The sequence below is a fragment of the Rhinoderma darwinii genome, chromosome 10 (genome assembly GCF_050947455.1).
Source record: "Rhinoderma darwinii isolate aRhiDar2 chromosome 10, aRhiDar2.hap1, whole genome shotgun sequence".
NCBI classification, from domain to species: Eukaryota; Metazoa; Chordata; class Amphibia; order Anura; family Rhinodermatidae; genus Rhinoderma; species Rhinoderma darwinii.
In genome coordinates, this window is record NC_134696.1 from 49,245,108 (window position 1) to 49,267,163 (window position 22,056).

At 42.2% G+C, this 22,056-nt stretch overlaps 1 protein-coding gene across 1 annotated transcript in view; it reads left to right on the forward strand.

Moving 5' to 3' along the window:
* Positions 1-874: 874 nt before the first annotated feature.
* The window catches only part of CDC42EP5 (CDC42 effector protein 5), a 33,742-nt gene continuing 12,560 nt past the window's right edge, over positions 875-22,056 (forward strand). The window contains exons 1-2 of the mRNA XM_075838836.1: positions 875-1,009; positions 1,459-1,760. The gene's annotated coding sequence lies outside the window, so the exon portion shown is untranslated. The remainder of the gene's footprint in view (positions 1,010-1,458; positions 1,761-22,056) is intronic.

A 22,056-nucleotide genomic window follows, 5' to 3' on the forward strand; every position in this document is an offset into this window, starting at 1 on the left:
TGTGGCCGTTCACACAGCTGTTGTTTCAACGGACGGTGTGAAGGGTCTGTGGGAAAATAGGACATGTCCTATCTTTTCACGAATCATGCATCCCCCATAGACTCTCATCTATGGGGGATGCGAGACATCGCGTCCCGCAGCGCTGAACACGGATGCACCGGAGCACTGCAGTTTTTCACGTTCGAGATGCGCCACGCTCATGTGAATTAGGCCTTAATGTTGCCAAGACTTGTCCCTACAACGATATGAGTTAGTTACATAAACTGTATTTGCCTAATCCCGGAAAACCCCTATAATACATACATGTGAATGTGATTCAGCGGCTGGATATGATTGACAAGCGGGTGGCTATTGAGAGCTGAGATTACTGCTATAACACTGGGATTATATTCTATAGTGTTACTTGAGATAAAATACACGCGAGATCAACTCCATTTCCATCATTCCTGTTGTGTTTTGCAGTTTTGTATCTAGACCGATTTTCTTGGCTCCTTAGATAAAACCTCAAGGAATGAATCACAATGCAGACCTCTCAATCTGGAAGAAATTACACTAAAAACAGTTTCAGGAAATTCCAACAATGGTCCGCAGGGCAGGGGTCGAGCAGCCATTTAGGAATTTCTATCATTTCCTCTATTATTTGACATTTTTGTCCTTACACTTCACAGTACAATGTCCACAACCCTTCTAGAGGCACAAACAGCCATTAGTTGTGGAGTCTTGTTTCATGCGGCCATTGACAGCAATGTTCTGCAGACATGTGCCAGCTACAAGAAAAGTTGGGAAACTTTCGGGATGTGTGACGTCATCCCGCCCCTTTAACTCTTTGCTGTGCTTTGTGCAGGAAGGGGGAGGAGAGTGAGGAGTTTAGCTGAATTTGAGCTGGATGTGGATTGCATTACCCTTCTATACGTCCATGGTGACACAGACAGAGGTCTAGGCAGGAATACACAGGCAGCCAGGAGCAAATGTGCCAGCAGAATGGACTCTGATCCCTACTGAATGTCAGGTAAATCCATGTGACTAGTCATAAAAAGGGGAAAATGTGGTCATCAGCAAGCAGGTTTATATATTCAGTGGACATAGTATGTATATATATATATATATATATATATATATATATATATAGTATTTACTCTTACTATTTTTAAGTAGCCCTATTAGAAAATGTATCCTTATAGTATGTTATTATATATTATAAGAAGCTATCAATATTTATTTATCTGTGTTCTTTACAAAGTAGTGATCTCTCTGCTTTTATTTATTTCATAGCTTCTATTTGTTTGTTTTAATTTTAGATTTGTTTTTTATTTTGTTAATCCTTTCAAAACGATTTTTATCCCTAGTCGTTTTGTGTATCTTTTTTTTGTGTGCAGTAGGTTGGGGGAGGGGGCCACCTATGGATTGTGTTTGTTGATTCGATTTCTGAGCTTGCATTGTTTTATATGATGCTTTTAGGAGATGTGAAGAGTTCCCTTTGAAGCCCCCGCCCAGATCTATAGCCCAGATCAGGAAGAAGTAGAAGAGGGATATACAGGCGCCTCTGCTGCTTGACATACAACACCCTCTGAAAAGGACACAGGCAGTTTGTGGATAATCTCTTGTCCCTGGGAGTGAAAAGAACTGGAATCCCCCCCTCAGTGATCTGCTGCTTGGTCATTGGATTACAAAACACCAAAAAGATCGGGAGATTAAGATTAAACACAAGTGAAACGATCATTCAGCAACATTGTAACCTTCAGCTGCATAATTTAGGAAAGGTGAGTTGGATTTCCTTGAATGTTTCTTGCTTTGCAAACCTTCAGATCTGATAGTTTGGAATAACAGCCCCTGTAATCTTGTGCACTCTGATCATGATAGTGTTAAAAAATATATATATAAGCTCCTGCAGACTGACAGTAGTTATACAGGGTGGATTCCTCCTAGAATATTTTTTTTAACTCTTCCCTCTCTAGAGTTCTCTCTTCAGAAAGAACTCCACATTACAATGTTCTTTTAACTCTGTCATTGCCAAAACAGATAGGTTTTTAGAGGGAACACTAGTTTGGACAGGACTCCTGTTTAGATCAGCAATAAGGGACTTTTTGGGGGCGCTGATGTCATTTACAGACCTCCTCTTGTAAGAAGCCCCATGTAAGTAGCCCAGATCAATCACACAAGGTCATTCTTGAGCTGGGCTAATTGTTGGACCCTATGGGCGGCTCTGTGTTTGCAGCCAGGGGGCTTCCTGAGTTGTGGTGGGGCCCAGCACAGGGAGTCAGGCTGGGAGATCATTAACACAGGAAGTGAGTGCTGACGCGTGGGGCTGGGAATTGCTGATGTTGATTGGGGTGTAAAGCGTGTAATAGTCTGAGCATCAATGGATTGTGTAACATGTGTCCCTAGGTGGTTTATTGTCCCTTAAACTGGCCATACACATGCCATGTGACCTGCGTTCTGATATTTTTCACTAAAACGACACTGGTCGTTAAAGCACTGCGCGATAACTATATAATGATGGGAGTGATTCTATAGGGGGGGAAATATTTCCAAGTTTTTTTTTACCACCATCTTCTCCGGTCATTCCATTAACAATTATTGCTGCGTGCATTGGGCAGATTTTATTAAGTGGACAAAGTATGTGAACCACTAAATTGCCAAGTTGTGACCAGTGCTAAACTGGCATATTATTCAGCGGATTCCGCCATGAATCTGAGTGATCGAGTCTTCTCTTCATACTATGACTTTTACAATGTGCATTGTTCTGATTGTATGCAGCAGATATCTATGACCTGTACACTGCAGCAATGGACAAACCATCGTTTGCATTGATATCATCTGGCTCCATAGATACCTTGCTATTGTGGTTTGTATACAGTCGTTTGCACTGAGATTATCAGACAATGTAGGTAGATCTCTAAAAAAAATCGCTGCATAGTCCATAGGGCGCCTTCAACCGCATGTTATCATTGTTCATGCAAAGGTAAGCTGATCCGCAGGGATCGATAACCCATGAACGGGTCCTGTCTGTTCTGCCAGTCATCAAGCGGAAGCTTTGCAGCTACTATATGAGTTTTAAAGTGTCAGGCGAGGAAAATTTTCCCTGAAAAGCTTGAACCGCTGTCCTTGAGATGTCACAATTTGACTGCTGCCTTGAGATTCCTATGCATTGGCTCTTTGAAATGGAGATTGTTAATTTATTCAGTGGCTGGGCGGATAAGCATATGTATTCACAGCAGCGCACAATAAAACTGCACGGTGAGCTTTGTCAGCTTTTTAAAGGATGTGCTTCCAGTGTACAAACAGCCAGGCAGGTGCTAGCGTCAATGGAGAGGTTAACAAAGTTATTGAGTCGTCCCCTCCTGTTGAGTTGTTAGGCCTCGTGCACATGGCAGAGACGTAGACGCTTAAGTGCTGCCTCCATATGGTGCCACTTTAAGTAGATATACCCTGAAAGCAATAATTATAGGGAAGAATATCTCCGTAATACGGTACGGATGGGCGATTATGACCTAAATCAAAATCACGATTACTTGAACATGTAACCTCAATTACGATTAATAAACGCATGCTACGCCATTAAATTAATATTTATCCCCTGAGCCTGCTGTATACTACTGTATATAGTATACCCCCACACCGTATAATGCCCCCATAGTGCTCCCGACACAGTATAATGCACTCACAACTATACGCCACTCAGTATAATTCCCCCATAACTGTCCTCCACACGGTATAATGCTCCCACACATCCCCAATAGTGCCTTATAAAATACATACTCACCTAACCCCGTTCCAACGATGAGTGGAAGAGATCCCTCTCCTCCTCGAGTCTGTGTGGCTTGGCGCAATAACATCACTGCCTCGCGCCTGTCTGGACCGGCGATACGTAGTGGATGGTAGAGCAGGGAATACCGTTGGATTCAACTGTATGGCTACATCAGAGGCGTAGCTAGGTTCTCCTGCACCCGGGGCAAAGATTCAGATTGGCGCCCCCTACCCCCAACTTATTTCCTGACATCTCCTTCCCCCCGCCATGTTTTTTTTCCCTACCAATCAATGAGATGTAATTTTTTTTTTCACTATTTTTTTAATGTAACTCGAGTATAAAAGCATTTCTACATTTTACAAGCAATATAGTTCTATAATGTAATTAACATAAAAATAAACTAAAAGACAATAAATTAAAGAGGCCACACACAGCCCCCTGTAGATAGCGCCACACACAGCCCCCCCTGTAGATAGCGCCACACACAGCCCCCCTTGTAGATAGCGCCACACACAGCCCCCATTGTAGATAGCGCCACACACAGCCCCCTCCCTCCCTTGTAGATAGTGCCACACACAGCCCGCTGCCCCTTTGTAATTAGCGTCCCACTCCTTGTACTTAAAGAGGCTCTGTCACCAGATTTTGCAACCCCTATCTGCTATTGCAGCAGATAGGCGCTGCAATGTAGATTACAGTAACGTTTTTATTTTTAAAAAACGAGCATTTTTGGCCAAGTTATGACCATTTTTGTAATTATGCAAATGAGGCTTGCAAAAGTCCAAGTGGGTGTGTTTAAAAGTAAAAGTCCAAGTGGGCGTGTATTAGGTGCGTACATCGGGGCGTTTTTAATACTTTTACTAGCTGGGCGCTCTGATGAGAAGTAACATCCTCTTCTCTTCAGAACGCCCAGCTTCTGACAGTGCAGATCTGTGACGTCACTCACAGGTCCTGCATCGTGACGGCCACATCGGCAGCAGAGGCTACAGTTGATTCTGCAGCAGCATCAGCGTTTGCAGGTAAGATCAACTTACCTGCAAACGCTGATGCTGCTGCAGAATCAACTGTAGCCTCTGGTGCCGATGTGGCCGTCACGATGCAGGACCTGTGAGTGACGTCACAGATCTGCACTGTCACAAGCTGGGCGTTCTGAAGAGAAGAGGATGTTACTTCTCATCAGAGCGCCCAGCTAGTGAAAGTATTAAAAACGCCCCGATGTACGCACATAATACACGCCCACTTGGACTTTTACTTTTAAACACACCCACTTGGACTTTTGCAAGCCTCATTTGCATAACTACAAAAATGGTCATAACTTGGCCAAAAATGCTCGTTTTTTTAAAATAAAAACGTTACTGTAATCTACATTGCAGCGCCGATCTGCTGCAATAGCAGATAGGGGTTGCAAAATCTGGTGACAGAGCCTCTTTAACGCCACACTGTGAACAGAGTAGCCTACCGCTACCACTCTCCGCTCTGCCTGGTGTGACTTACCGGAGAAGCCGAGGAGGTCATGCGGCGCAGGCAGCGGCGGAGTTTCTTCTGACTAGGGTTGGTGACAGCCAGGGCCGGCCTTAGGTTGGATGGCGCCCTGTGCGGGACTCTATTGCCGCCCCCTACAGAAACCAAAAATTAACCACATATATGGACACGCTGGAACATATATACTGTACATACATAAAGACAGATATTTATACATACACACATTCTGGAATATATACATACAGGTAAATATATAGACATACAGACACATATATATACACACACACACACACACACACACACACACACACACAGACATATAAAAATACAAAAAAGGCACATCTATACAAGCACAAAGACACATTCACAAACAGACCCATATATACACACAGAGGCACATATGTACACAGCACAGATAATGTAGTAGCTGTTGCCTGCAGTCCTATGTAACACCACAGATAACACATTGTAGCAGAGCTGAGATTGTAATTTAGCATAATGTGTTATCTGTGGTGTTACATAGGACTGCAGGTAACATGTACTACATTATCTGTACTGTGTAGCAGAGCTGAGATTGTAATTTAGCACACAGTACAGATAATGTAGTAGATGTTACCTGCAGTCCTATGTAACACCACAGATAACACAGAGATAGCTCTCTGATTACAGATAATATAGTAGATGTAAGAGAGAGACCGAGACGCACTGTAACATATACACATACAAACACAGAGACGCACATTACACACACAGACACTCACCATGTCGCCTTGCTGACAGGTCAGGACGGGCTGTGGGCGGGGCTTCCTCTCTGCTTCTCGGCAGAGCACAGAGTAGAGGCGGCTGCAGCACGGGAGTGGACCTGTCCCCTGACCTGAGTCATCTGACCTCATGTCACTGACGTGAGGTCAGGTGACTGGACTGGTCCACTGCCGTCACAGAATCCAGTCAGAACGCCGTAATGTCCTGGCTCTTCCTAAGCTGCTGCAGGTGTCCCACATACGGGGCGCCTGTCAGCAGCGATTAGCTGCTCATCGGCGCCCCCCTATCCGTATCCTCCAGGTTGCGCCCGGGGCACATGCCCCGCTTGCCCTCCCCTAGCTACGCCCCTGGCTACATTCACACGAGCGTTACAGATTTACGAGCGTAAATCTGTCCGTGTGCGTTGCGTTTTGCGTCGGTGTGCTTTGCATGGGGCTTGTGTTTTTTCCGCACTTGCAAGTACTTCATTTTTTTTTATTCTTCAATGTATTTGATGCGTGAAACACAGACCGCACACAGATGTCGTCCGTGTGCTGTCCATGGTTTTCACACACCCATTGACTTCAATGGGCGACTAGGTGTGTGAAAACGCGCCAATCTAGGATATGCAGTGAGTTTCACGCAACAGACACTTGCTGCGTGAAAACTCACGCATGTGTGAACGGCCCCATTGAAATCAATGGGTCCGTGTGCGGTGCCTTATTTCAACACGCAGCACAAGGATGAGAATCGCGCTAGTCTGAATGACCCCTATTTGTGTCTGGAGTACGCAGATACAGTTGAAACCGGGGGAAAAAAAACCTAAGAAACAGAAAGGCACAAGATGATGTCGGTTAATTGCGCTTTATTTCGGTTTGGTTTTCTTTTTAGGTTAATTGCCCAGCCCCATAATATGACATTTGTTTTCTGTTGGACTCCTAGGGAAGCACAGTAGGGTCCCATAAACTTCTATGGATGTTATATGGTAGTACGGTATTTTGGTAGTGTGCATTATCCTTAACAATTGGGAAATGGGGGCAAAAAATAGCCCTATAACCTTCTATAGTGTTGTCCGTGTATCTGGCTGAAGGTTTGACCCATATGGTTAAGTGTTACGTAACAGTGATCCTGACAAATGACATGCTCCAAAAAGGGAGGATCCTAATCTAAGAGCAATTATTTGCTTTAGCATTTCTTACAAGATAACTAGTGTTTACCCTTCACACTTATATTGCGCAATTCACAAAGAAAAAAAATCCGAAACTTTTCATTAGAAAATTCTAACTGCCCTCAGTGTCTCATTAGAGACATTTCCTTGTAGCAGCCAATCAAATGAATACAGACAAACCAATTCTGCAAGAACAAGAGCCACTTTTTTTTTTTTTTTTTTTTGTTAGTGGCTTTCCGATCTGACTCCTAGAGGGCGATCCAAAGTGGAGGACCACTCTCTGTGACGTCCAAATAATCTAATAAGGCATATGGAAAGATGTGGCCATCATGAAACAACTCCTTTTAATATACAATCAGATTTGAGGAGAGGGGCTGCATCTCACGTTGAACTCATTCATCCTTTCTCATGGGCAATGTAAACACATAAGCCATTTTTACAAACAAAAGAGGGGGGGAGAAGCAAGGGTCAAAATACTATTCTATCCTACAAGGGATGCAAAGGGAGGAGAGTGTGAGCCGGGCCCTCCTATCTTAAGATTTTGGGGGTGAGTAGTTGTGTGAACCAGCACAAGAGGAAAGTCCCATTTATTTTCTCTCTTCTTGGTGCCTTGGACTGTTCAGGTGATACCTTTACCATACTCTGCTATCTCCGGCAGTCCCATAGAGAATGGAGCGGCATCACACGTGCGTGACCGCCTCTCTGTTCGTTCAGGGGACTCGGGACCCCTGATCGGTGGGACCCCTAGTGGTCAAACACTTATCATCTATCCTGTGGATAGGTGATAAGTTAATGTGGTGGATAACCCGTTTAAAAAATACTTGGCTGCAACTTGCTGAGATTCATTAAAACCTTATAAAGCTGTAGAGACGCCCATGAGTACAAGCTGGTAGATCCATTTATGACAGAAGTGATACGTGCGTGGGAAGATTGCTCTAACTAAATGTTACGGATTCCTTCCTAGTCATCTTTACATGTTCTAGCTGGGATTAAACACATTATTTCCAGTCATCCGTGTCAGTTAAAGGTGTATTATTGCCGTGTTTTCCATCCTTATAAACCATTCCCATAGTAAACTCTGTCAGTGTGTATCATATAAACATATCTGAGTTATTGTTCACAGGATGTTCTCTGGTAATAGTCCCATGAAAAGAGATTGTATACAGCTCGAAAGTAGGGGGATGTTTTACTTAAATGTCAGTTACATTTTTGCCATCTGGTCAGATCTGTTTCATTTGCACCAGAACATGAGAATGAAGTGATCGTTTATCGTCATTATTCTGCCACCTATAGTAATCGAATGAATGCAGAGCCCCCTTCCGTGGGAAACGTCTGTGAGTAACATATGGTGGAGGAGCGGATCATTTCTAGCTTTATCTGGTTGTGATTAAGGCCTCATGCACATGGCTGTATTACGGCCTCCAAGTTGTATAAGTGGTAATAGGGCACCCATACTCTTGTATGGGCCTTATTATACCTTTTTGCATCCCTCCAAATTCATATTTTTTTTATTTCTGATGCCATAACACTTATTGGCATGCTCCATTAAATACCATATTATGGAGGCATTGCTTCTAAGCAAAAATATCTCAGTAAGGTGACAGAGTGCCTACCAGTGGTGTAGCTATAGGGGTCCCTGTGACTGGACCCTGTAGCCAGGGGGGCCCATGGCCCCCGCACCCATATTTATACACAGTTACAGTAGTAACTGGGACCTATGTTATACATGGGCTACTGTTACTACAATAACAGTAAACTTACACACCACGCTCCTGAGTCAGGTCTGGGCTCATCGCAGGTCCTTACGACTTTCAACGTCGAGAAGATAAAATGTGTCAAATGCGCCGCGCATTAAGTTGTGACGCTGAATGGCATCAGGACCTGCGCTGTGCCCGGAGCCGAAGAAGTCCTGATACAGGCCCTGTATCTAATCTTATCATGTATGATACTGCCTGCTGGGTCCTGTATCCAATCATGTGATACGGTCTTCTGAGCCGCTGTATCTACTTCTATCCAGTAGAGGAGTTTTAGTGGTTGTAGTCTTATAGATATGAGGTCTCTGAGAGACACAAGTTTTGCATCGGGGCCCGTGAGCCTTTAGCTACACCTCTGGTGTCGACAGTTCCGTACCGCTTTGTGTTCCATCATATATCCTCCTGCTTTTTTTTTATATATCCAATTAACCTTCACTTTTGCAATAAAAAGTAAATGATTGGTGCCCCTGTAGTGGATGGACAGGAGCGCCGCGTGCAGAAAAAAGCTACAAAAGGACTGCAGCACTAAGGCAGTACTGCGGCCCCTTCATTCTTAGGATGGGTGGGGGTCCCGGCAGTCGGACCCCCTAAGAATTATAAAGTAATGGCATATGGGAGTAGTTTACAACCTAACACTTGGAAGGATACATCAAGCAATGAAATAAACATTAATGCTAATGCAATCACTTGGGTGGATGTGGGAAAAGGTGTGTATCCTAGTTTTCCTAATGCTTTGAACATCTCCGATCTATACGCTGTACTGTGGGAATCCCCGGGGGCCCTGCAGAGTGGTGTGTGATATAGCAACATGGGGGTCAAAGCTCAGGCTCTCTGTTCTCTTGGAGCATTGTCTACGTTGTGTGCTGTATTCCTACGGAGCTGGAAAAGATGTCTTTCTAGCTATGAAATAACTAAAAATCACACTTGCTTTTTATATGTAGATCAAATGAATGGTCATGGGCTATTGGGCCTGCAAAAATACAGAATCATGCAATTTACCTGATCCATTCTATTTCAGTATTTATTTGCAAAATATTCAGCCTTTTATCAGCACCCTTATGTAAATAAAGCTTTTGGAATGTTTTGAGGTCTTCTAAATGGAGCTGAGCTGCAATACCAGTTGTCCGGGCGGTTTATATTGATGGCCTATCTTTTTAGAATAGGTCCTCAATATCCGATCCCAGGTACAACCGCTACGGAAGTGCATGGCTCTGTTCCTGTAAACTGGGTAAAGACTGAGATAACTAACACCACGGCACCATCAATCAGCTGATAGTTGGGGGTGGCGGGAGTCAGACCCCCCCCCCCCCACCGATCTGATAATGATTACCTCTTCTAAGGATAAGCCATCAATCTAAAATACCCAGACAACCCCTATAAAGCCTATAAGGCTAGATTCACACATCACGAATAAGTTGCAGATTTTTTAGCTAAAGCTAGAAGTCGATACAGAAGAAAGGAGAAGTAGAAGTTCATTCCTTTTGAAACCGCTTCTGGCTTTGTCTCCAAAACCTGCAACAAATACGCAATGTGTGAATCCTGCCTAAGGCTCCTTCCTGTTGCAATCTTGGGGTTGTCACTTTTAAAGGAATGCTTCAGTCTTCCTGTTATGTCATTATCACGACACAAGTCACTCAACCACTAGACCTATATAAGTCTTTGAGCTTATTCAAGACAAATATTTTCAAAGTAGTAGTTGTAAGTAACTTTTTTGTATGTGGTCCTGTCCCTTAAAAGCTATGTACACAATTTATAGGGGTGTTTTTTTTTGTTTTGTTTTTTTTATTCTTATTACATGAATGTATTTTAGCAACTTTCCAATTCACTTTTTTTTTAAAGGGAATGTGTTGCCAGCAAAACATGTTGTTTTTTGTTTTTTTTAATTAAACATTTAGTGTGTAGGTGATTAAACATTGTTCACATTTTTTTTATTTTTTTCACGAGTCAGGAAATATTATAAATTAGATTCTAATTTATAATATTTCCCATTGCTGGTCACTAGATGGAGCTATTCCCAAAATTGCAGCATTGCATGTGGTAAAGCAACCACATTGCTTTTTGCTGCAAAATTGGGAAAAAAGCACTCGCTCTAGTGAGCTCTGAGAATCCCCCCCTCCTTTATCCTGGCTAGTGCCGGGATAAACGAGGGGATTGAACGGTCTAACCTCCTACACTGTGTGTCGCCATTTTTTGAGCTAACTCACAGTGTAGTAGGTTTACATACAGTAGTGAACGCACACAAACACGAACATACATAGAAATCTCTTACCTGCTCCTGCCACCGCGGCTCCCTCCGGCCCGTCCGCTCCGTCTGCTCCCGCTGGTCCAAGTGCACAAGTCCGGAAGCCGCGACCGGAAGTAGTAATCTTACTGTCTGGCCGCGACTTCCGGTCCACAGGAAAATGGCGCCGGACGGCGCGCATTTCAAATTGGACTGTGTGGGAGCGGCGCATGCGCAGTTCCCACACAGACGGCGTACACAGAAGTGGATGGGACGGGACCCGTTCGCAGTCCCTATGGGACTGTGGCTGCCGTATTCCATGTCTGTATGTGTCGTTAATCGACACATACAGAAATGGAAAAAAAAATGGCAGCCCCCATAGGGAAGAAAAAGTGAAAAAATAGAAAAAAGTAAAACACAAACACACAAATAAATAAAAACGTTTTTAATAAAACACTAACATTAAACTGACATGAAATATTTTTTTGTGGTGACACTGTTCCTTTAACATCCGTTTACTTTTTAAGATTCAGCTTCTATGTATGCTGTGTCTTTCTAATTAAGCCGATTTCCATCAGTTAAGCTGAACTGACAGCTCAACTGGGAGCTGGTCCTGCGGGTTTCTGACACACAGGATCCAGCTAATAACGATCACATCTAGGTTGTGAATTTAGATGTGATCGATATTAGCTGGATCCTGTGTCAGAAAACATAGGACCAGCTCTCAGCCGAGACGTCTGTTCTGCTGAACTGATGGAGTCAACCGGGTTAGAAAGATACAGTTTCTATGTACACAGGTTACATAGAAGCTGTATCTCAAGTAAAACAATTTTTTTTTTAATAAAGGTGAATTGGCAAGTTGCTTAAAAAACACAAGATAAATTAATTTAATAAAGTGGCCGGGAGATAAATGCTAAAGCCCATGTACACGACCGTATTTTCATCCATCCGTAAATACGGATCCATAGTCATCCGCAACTTATCCGCAAATACGGTCATAGTGCATACGTATATTTACGGATCCGCAAAAAGAAAACCACAAATGATGTGCAACAGCTGCAAACCTGTCGTCACCTAGCAACCGTTCTGTAATTACGGACGGCTACGGATGCACATCCGTAGCCGTCCGTAATTACGGCAGTGCCCTTAGACTTCTATGTAGAGTCTGCCGTAATTACGGACAAGAATAGGACACGTTCTATATTTTACAGATCGTTTCTACGGAACGGACACCCATCTGTAAAAATACAGACTAGTGTCCAAAGCCCATAGAAATGAATGGGTCTGTAATTGCGGTCCATAATTATGGATGAAAAATACGGTCCTGAGCATAGGGCCTTTAATCTTGAGACATGATCAAGGTGCTTTACTTCACTTATTCCCTGACTCGTTACATCCATTTTCTATATCGTTTCTCTTCTATCTTTTTTTGTGCTCCCCTTTGAACAAACTAAAACATTCTTCAAAAGCCTGTCATCTAGTTTGTAATTCCCTCTAATCCCTAGAGTTGCTTAGTAGAAAATATATTTTATACGCAGCACAAATAAAGTACTTTCGTTACTTTTGATGACCATACTTATTTCTGCAATCACCATAAACCTTACAGGGTGTAAAAATAAATAAAAATATATATATATATATATATATATATTTTGTAGAATCCAACACGGCAGATCAGCAGATTATCGGTCAGTAATCCGTAGTTTATGCAAGAGAACATGACCAATAAATGTCTTTAGTTCCCACGGGAGATAAGCCACTGCCAGACTCCGCTACATACTGAAAAAACATTCATGTTTGGCCGAGCATGCGTGTTTATGGTGGTCAGGAGGAATAGCTGTCAGCCAAACAAGCGTATGGTCCCCTTTATTTCAATTGCAGTGGCTTTTCTCCGCATGCGTGTTTTTTTTCAATGGCACCTCTGACATCTCCTAGCTGAACAAAATGATCAGGCATGTTGAAATCTAACATGCCCAATACTTCTTTCTTCCAACATCTGCTTGGTGGACAGTTGAGACCTTCTTACACATTATAGCTGTTGTCTCATCAAGACAACCCCTCTCCAAATGCCCTTTTAGGGCATATTTACGTAATAGAGTGGGGGGTCTCCCATTTGGGGGCTCTAGACTATTAGTCTACTGAAATATTTTTTTCTTTCTTTGCTGTTGCGCTCAACCGCATGCTTGTCAACTTTTTGAAATGGGAAAGTTTTCCAGCTTTAATCTTTTTAAATCCACTCCTGTTTTTTGGCAAAAAATATATGGCCCGAACACAAACCAAACATACATTCATATAAATGTCCCCTAAAATGTTCTACATGGGGACTTGGTGATTGGTTCTAAAAAAAGCAACAACCACCACAATGTACTCCGACCACTTGTACTTAATCTTGCCTTACATGGCACCGACTTCTCATACAGGCTAAAGCTGGCCACATATATTTGGGTAGTAGCAGATGATCATGCTGATTTTGATGGGACCAGTCGATAATCTAATGTGTATGACTGTGGCCCCAATATTTGGGGTCCTTTCCTGCCGGCCAATATGGGCTGTGAAAACGAGCGCCAATCAACAAGACAGCTTGTTCATCCGCGCTCGTTTGCTGCTTTCACAGGGAGAAACGATTAGTAAAGTACGGGGACGAATGCTCGTTGCTACAATTGCTCATCCCTCATGCATTTCCATCGTGTTGGAAGAACATCTCCCTGTTTACACAGGGGGATGTGCAGCCAACAACGATAATATTTATTGCAGCATAAACCACATGATCAGCCGATGAACGAGTGTTTACTTGTTAATCGGCTGATCGTTGCCCTGTTTACACAGGGCAATGATCGGTAATAAGCGCTCGTATGAACGATCATTGGCCTGTGTAAAAGGGCCTTAGCTGTCAAGGAAAACCAGGATCGGTTATGTTGGAACTAAACCTGTTCCATCTATTGTTTCCCCTGGGGGATAAGGCTGATGGGGGCAGCTTATGTCCCTTTCCCTATTGGCTTAAAATGCACTCCCAACCTATCCGTGTGATTGTGTCTATAGGGGAGTCAGGGGAGATGGTGTATTGCTAGCCTAAAACGGAATCTTGCATCATGGCTCATTTATGGGCTTCTTATTATCACACCTAAATAGGGATTGAGAACTACAGGTCTACAGTACCCTGTCAAACTGACTTGTTCAGTGTTTTTATTCTATTTTTTTTTTTGTTCTGGGGGGTGGATTAGTAAAAAAAAAATTAAATAAAGATAAAAATAATTTTTATATATATATATATATATAGCAACTGTTCGTGAATGTATATATCATACTTAAAACGTTTATTCTCGTTACGTTTGTCACATCTGTTACGAAGTGTCTGTCTTCATGGTTGATAAAATCGAATAGGACATTGGTTCACTCTGCATAATTTAAAGAGGTGTTAAGTTGTGAACCATTTGCACTTCAGAAGGGTTATCAAAAACAAATTCCTTTTCCCAGGCACAAAGTGGATCCTAAGTGTAAACTCCTGGTATTTTTGTTCTTTTATCATAGCAACATCTGAAGGAAAGTATGCTTGGGCTTTGAGTGTCATTTTATGGTCCTTTCAGCTATGTAGAAATTTCTAGGGTTTCTTTACTTTTGCTGATACCTGACAGGCGTAATTTGAGGAAGTGGTAGAGAAACTGATCGGCTCACTGTACCGTCAAACAAAGTACAAGATGCGAATATTTTTCAAATAGCTCTTGAATTATTCAGATACCTGTAACCTTCCAGACAGTCAAATTACTTTCGATAGCATTGTTTTACATAAGTATTTAAAGTCCATCTGCTATCAAAGTATTCTTCCCTAGTAAGGGGAGGGGTGAGCTCTATTAGCCAAATTGGCGGGAAAAAAAATTGCCATTTGGCTAATCGGAGATAACAAAATATACATCAGACTTCGAATTATGAGTCCCATGTATTCATGAGGGTAGTGCTTCCCCTGCCTCCCCCACCCCTCTCGGCAGCGATTGTTGGCTTTCTGCCATGTATCTGCGGTACCCAGCGGCCTGTCAATCACTGCAAGTTGGGCAGGGAGAGCGCTTCCTTCATGAGTACACCAGACTCATAAATAATAGTTGTACGTACGTACGTACGTACCTTCAATGTCCACAATCAGTGGGGGTTCAATTGATTGGCCCCTTGGCCATTGACTGTAATGTGAATACGATGTGGCTGTAAATCCAGGTGCTGGGTGCCAAGTGGGGGGGGGGGGAGATGTTAAGCCACCCTGCCTTAACCATGGTATTTAGATACAGGACTATGGAAGCAGATTGAATCTTTGTCCCATGTGAAAATCTAGCTACAATTTGGTTATTCGAATACTTAACTTTGCTTATAATGCCTTCTCCTATTTGCCATTGAATAGTCCTATAAAGCATTGTTATAAACTTTTTAGGATGTTTCCAGGACACCTTTTTAAATAAATGATATAAACAATAGATGCCTCATGCAAAGCACAAAAAGTGAGTGGAAGAACATTCCGTCATCTCCACGGATGTCCGAGACAACCCCTCCACCACCTATTCCCTGCTCCTCCCCATTCCTCGGCTCGGTCTTACTGAGAAGGTGTAGAAATAAACTGTAAGTCAGAGATAAGTCATGGCAGGAATGATAAAGCTGCTCGACAGGTTCAGGTGTTGGTTTCACCTGCTTTCACTTGCTCCTGCTTTGATTAGTACATTTTTGTGTTGTCTATGCTGGGGATACGTGGCATGGAGACAGCAGAAGCTCATTTGAGGAGATTTAGCCATAAATAGTTTCTCCTGACTAGTCACTAAGGGATTGTGATAGACTTCATACCTTTTTAATTTACCTTTCTATTTCTTACAAATAATGCAGTTGCCTTTTTTTTTTTTTTTTCCCCAACGTTTTTGAAGGGAGCTCCGAAACTGCAATTTTATTTTGTACAGTCCTGGCCAAAAGTTTTGAGACTGACACATTTTGGTTTTCACAAGTTTGCTGCGTCAGTTTTTATAGTGGAAATTTGCATTAACTCTAACTCTAGGTTGTTATAAAGAGGGATCAGATGAATTGCAATTAATTGAAAAGTAATTCCTTGCCATGAATATGAACTTAATCACACAAAAAAACAAAACATTTCCACTGCATTTCATCCCCACCACAGAATGACCTGCTAACATCATTTTAGTGATCTTCTTGTTGGCTCAGGAGAAAGTGTTTAATGAGGACAAGGCTGCTGATATCACTGTCATGCTGATTGAATTATAAGAGCAGACTGGTTGCTTTAAAAGGGGGATTGTGCTTGAAATCCTTGTTTCCTTGAAGGTAACGCCATGGTTAACAGAAGAAGACATGTGCAGTCCTCATTGCTTCGTATCAAAAGGGCTTTACAGGTAAGCGCATTGCTGCTTGTAAGATTGCCCCTAAATCAACCGTTTATTCATCAAGAACTTCAAAGACTTTCAATGGCTGTGAAAAGAGGCTTCAGGGCACCCAAGAAAGTCCAGCAAGTTCCAGGACCGTATCCTAAAGAGGATTCAGCTATGGTATCGGTTCATCACCATTGCAGAGCTTGCTCAGGAAGGTCAGCAGGCAGGTGTCAGTGTATCTCCATGTACAGTGAGGCGAAGGCTTTTGGAGTCTGGCCTGATGTCAAGAAGGGCAGCAAATAAGCCACTTCTCTTCAAGAAAAACATCAAGGACAGTCTGACATTCTGCAGAAAGTACAGGGATTGGACAGGGGTAAAGTTATTTTCTCTGAAGTCCCCTTCAGACTGTTTAAGACATCTGGAAGAATGATTGTCTGGAGAAGAAAAGGTGAGCGCTACCATGAGTCCTGTGTTATGTCAACTGTAAAGCATCCTGTGACCTTTCATGTGTGGGGTTGCTTTTCATCTAAGGGAGTGGGGTCACTCTCACAATTTTACCTAAGAACACGTCCATGAATAAAGAGTGGTGCCTAAATATCCTCCAAGAGCAACTTCTACAACGATCCAGGAGCAATGATGGAGCATCATGTCACAAGGCAAAAGTGATAACTTAGTGGCTTGGTGAACAAGACATTGAAATTTTGGGTCCATGACCAGGAAACTCCCCAGATCTCAATCCCATTGAGAACTCGTGATAAATCCTCAAAAAGCGGGTGGACAAACAAAAACGCAGAAATTGTGATAAACTCTGAGCACTTATTAGGCAAGAATGGGTTGTCATCAGTCAGGATTTGGCCCAGATGTTGATATCCAGCATGCCAGGGGAGATTGCAGTCTTGAAAAATACAAGTTTATGCAGAGACTCAATATTTACAGTCTTGACCCTTCTTTGTCAATACAAGTTTAAAAACGTATGAAATGCTTACAATTGTACTTCAGTATAAGGGCCATGTTTACATCAGGGTTGACTCTGTCTGGGGAATAGTGATTCAAACGGAAGCTAAGGTTTCCGTTTGCCTTTCTGTTGTGAGGTTCCCCCGAATGAAACCTCTGACGGAACCCCTCAACGGAAAGTCAACGCTGATGTGAACACAGCCTAAAATAGAAAGCTCTGACTAAAGGATCTAAAAACACTGAATCGGCAAACTATATGAAAACCTAAATTTGTGTCAGTTTCAAGACTTTTGGCCAGGACAGTAGGGTTGTAAAGCCCATACTAAGTCAAAGTTATTAGTTAAGGCTTCGTTCACATATCCGTCAGGGCTCTAGGAGCCCAGACTGAAACAAACGGAAACCATTAGCTATTCATTCCGTCCAAACGGCAGAACCCTTGCACAACTGAGGCAAACGGAAACCATTGGCACCATATCCGTCACCATTGAGATCAATGGTGTTGGAAACGGAAACCTATGGTATTTGTTTGTTTCAGTCAGGGTCCCGTTCTGACGGGAAGCTCCGACGGAATATCGGAACGGGACCCTGACGCAGATGTGAATGAAGCCGAAGTCCATTTCAATGCAGATATCTATTTTGTTGTGACGTTACAAGTTAGGAATGCCCAAAATGTCAAAACTCTAGTAAATGACCATTAATAGATTAAGATGAGTATCCTTCATGTGTTGTCCAGGACATGACAGCTGATGAACGAGAATAACTTCCGTAGTGTTTCTTGAAAGCTAAATCTACTACAGGCTCTGATTTCCTCTTTGTAGAAATCTCCATTCAAGTTGTATTTTATAAAACTGGTTGAACGCCTGTTCTCATGATAGGTGGGGGTCCCATGTGGATATGCCATAAATGTATATTTGGGATACCCCTTTTAAAGCACATAAAACATTGATTTTATTCGTGCTACTGTCTGAAAATGCTACTTTCATAACTGGGAATACACTAAAAATAGTTGAAATGCTAAAAAGTTAAAAGCTTATTTTGGGCTCTTTTTAAAGGGGTGTCCCGACCATAGACTTTTATGGCTACATCATAAATGTCTTATTGGTGGGTGTTGCACTTTTGCTGTTCTTAGCAGCCCATAAACTCCATTTAGCAATTCTAAATGGCCATTGGCAACCAAGAAAAGGAGAAGAGAGTACAGAACAATCATATGCGCAGCTTTCTTCACTGCAGTCTATGGGAGTTTTGGGAACTGCCGGAACCACTGTGCTCGGCTATTTTTGTAACTCCTCCTATAGTCTACAATGGAGAGAGGTGCACATTTGCACTGCCTTTTCCTGCTCTTTCTTGGCCAGATAATTGAACTGGGGTCATGGCCCGATCTTCTCCCAATAGGTAGAGATCCAGAGATAAAAATGTATATGGCGGGACACCCATTTAAGTGGTGACTGACCCTAAATGTACCTACACGCCCAAATAAAGGCCAAAGAAAAAGACAAAATCCTGAAAATATAATAGGATCAAGACTGTTCAGGATTTACTTTAGTTACTCAGGTTAAGACTTGTAGGAGTCCTTCTCTACATGTTCTTGGATCATCTATTATCTTTGTTGCACATTAGAATTGTAAAGGGAACCATCTCATGTATGTAAAATATTCAAGCAACGTTCCATATATACTGCACAGGTTCTTAGGGTATGTGCACACGCTTACTAACAAACGTCTGAAAACGGCTCAAGAAGTGACATGCGTTTTTCTGTCCTGTCGGAACAGAACGCAGTTTTTCCCATTGAAATCAATGGGCAGATGTTTGGAGGCGTGCTGTTTCCAACTTTTCAGCCGTTTACGGCCCTGAAAAAACGGCCGAAAATAAACCGTGTGAACATACCCTCATACTTCAAAGGATTTTTGGGAAGCAAAAAGTGCTCTCCTTGTGCAGAGAAGTTAAGGCTCCATAAATACTCTAAATATCATGCCTGTATTTTCTTCAATGTGACTTGACTACATTCAAGTTCAACATTGATGGGTCTTAATATCCCTCTCTGAAAATCAGTATTCTAATTCGTCTTCGAGTGGTTCCACATAGAATCGCCCCTTAATTCCACCCAATCTGCAACACGTGTCTGCAGGTTTTTTTTTTGTTTTTTTTTTATCATGCAGTATTGTAGTGACTTGCTGCTGTTCCTTAGAACACTTCAATCAAAACTTATATACACCGTGTTCTGCCTAGTTCAGGGCTTTAGGGTGTGATGCAGGACACGGTGAATCTATTTAGTCAGTCAAAGGATTGTAGCTTTGTATATTCTCCTGACAGCACAGAGCGGTCCTGCAAGGTATTGACGTCCTTACATCACAGGGCAGTGCTGTCTTTGTTCACATAACGTTTGGACTCCATGTGGAGAGTGCCACAAGACTTTTTCCGATGACCTATGCAACTATAAGACCATTATGCTTTTCAATACAGTTAATAAAAAAAAAAAAGTAGACTGGCCAAACATATGCCAAAAGGACACTTTTTTGTTGGTATACCTCTACCCAATAGACTTCTATGGACACGTTAGACATACGATGAAAGCGTTTCCCGACGTATACGCTTAATGTAGTCCACGAACTTGGAGACCTTCCCCCTTTAAAGGGGTTTTCCCATCAGAGGCCTTTATGAGAAATCCACAGGATATGTCAGATGCCGGTCCCACTTCTTGGACCCGCACCTTTCTCTAGAACTGAATAGTAGTTACGAAAACAGCGCAGCTCAGCCAGTTACGCTGTTTCCGTAACTCCCGACCATGTAATCCGGAAGTGGCCAGGAGTCAGCGTGAGCAAAAAAGCTAGAACGGGGTTTTAGGGGACCCCGTTCTAGAGATAGGTACGGGCCCCATAAGTGGGACCGGCATCTGACATTTACGACATCCTCTGGATATGTCATATATTTTCCGCATGGGAAAACACCTTTAATTGTGATGCCTTTTGTCCGGACGGCAGATTTGATCTTTCAGCCCTGAAAGGAATTTCGGGAAATTTTGCTCATCTTCTATATTTTAACCTTTTCCATGATATCGACACAACTTTTTGTTGCAAATAAAAATAAACCTCTAATTGCAAAATTGATTTGAATTACTAGTAGATAAAAGAATCACTTGGGACATGCTGATTCTTTACCTCCAACAGTGGGGAAATTCTTCACACCGGTCCTATCTTCAGAACAAACCGTGCAGTGATCATCTTGGCACATGGCTTGCCAGTGTCTGCCACGCTTGATTGGCTTCATCAGCGGGCTGTGTGATGTTTTTAAATGTGACAAGAGTAAATTCGTACAAGTGGATAGCTTCAAAGAAACACTAATCTGCCTCTGTAAAGCCCAATTAAGAAATGCACATGATTAGAAGTGATAAGATTACCATGAGAATCCATAGGACATCTTGTCGGAAAAAGTTGAAAGCTTTTTTTTTTTTTTTTTATGTTCTATATAACTAATCTTCTGTTGGCTTGTAGCAGCAAGTCCATGTATTCCAATTTGATCCAAACCAACATCTGCATGAACTTTTATAAATTGTATTTTCTACAGTGTGTGTGTCCATGAAATAGGGATTGTGTGTGTGTGTGTGTGTGTGCGCTAAGAAAAGATCATCCTATTCTTTTCCCCCTTATACAATAAACTTATTTGTTTACTCCGTTCTGACTAGAGATCTAGAACTCTCAAACTTCTCATCCCCATGTCTTCTATACAAGTCCCCTGTTTTCATTATCAGTTATAGACTATTTGGTCACCCCCATGAGAAGTCAAAACTTGGAAAACTGCATCTTAAGTACCATCTATCCGAAACATCTATTATTATTGATGGTCTTACACGGAAACAATGATGTTTTTAGAATACCCTGTGGTACCTAATAATATGAAGGTTCCTGTCACCATAAGAAGAGGGTGTGATCACACTATATTAGGGATTTAAAAAAAAAACTATTAGCCAGTGTATTGATGTAGCTTCACCAAGATTGAACCGTAATAATAATGGGTGTCTGTAAGTAGACTTGTTACAAGTAGCATGGTTTAATATATATTATTTTTCATTTTCCCCGTGATTGTCACAATTGGCTATAAAGTTGTATCTCTTGTCTTGAACATAAGAGATCATGAAACCATCCTGACTCGTGTAGCTGCCTGGCCAAATGATGTCACTTTTAACATTCCCGCAAAGTCCCTAAAGCTGCTGGACCTACGGATAACTAAACTTAAAGAGGCTCTGTCACCAGATTTTTCAACCCCTATCTCCTATTGCAGCAAATCGGCGCTGCAATGTAGATAAGAGTAACATTTTTTTTTTTTTAAACGAGCATTTTTTGGCCAAGTTATGACCATTTTTATATTTATGTAAATGAGGCTTTAGGTACTTTGAGGTACTTTAGAAAGCCTCATTTACATAAATATAAAAATGGTCATAACTTGGCCAAAAATGCTCGTTTAAAAAAAACAAAAACATTACTCTTATCTCCATTGCAGCGCCGATCTGCTGCAATAGGAGATAGGGGTTGCAAAATCTGGTGACAGAGCCTCTTTAAACACAAAAATATCCAGTTATTTGTAGTTCACTCTCTAAAGTTAATCAAGCATTAACCGAGAAGTTCCGGCATCTGTAAGGGCTTTATGCA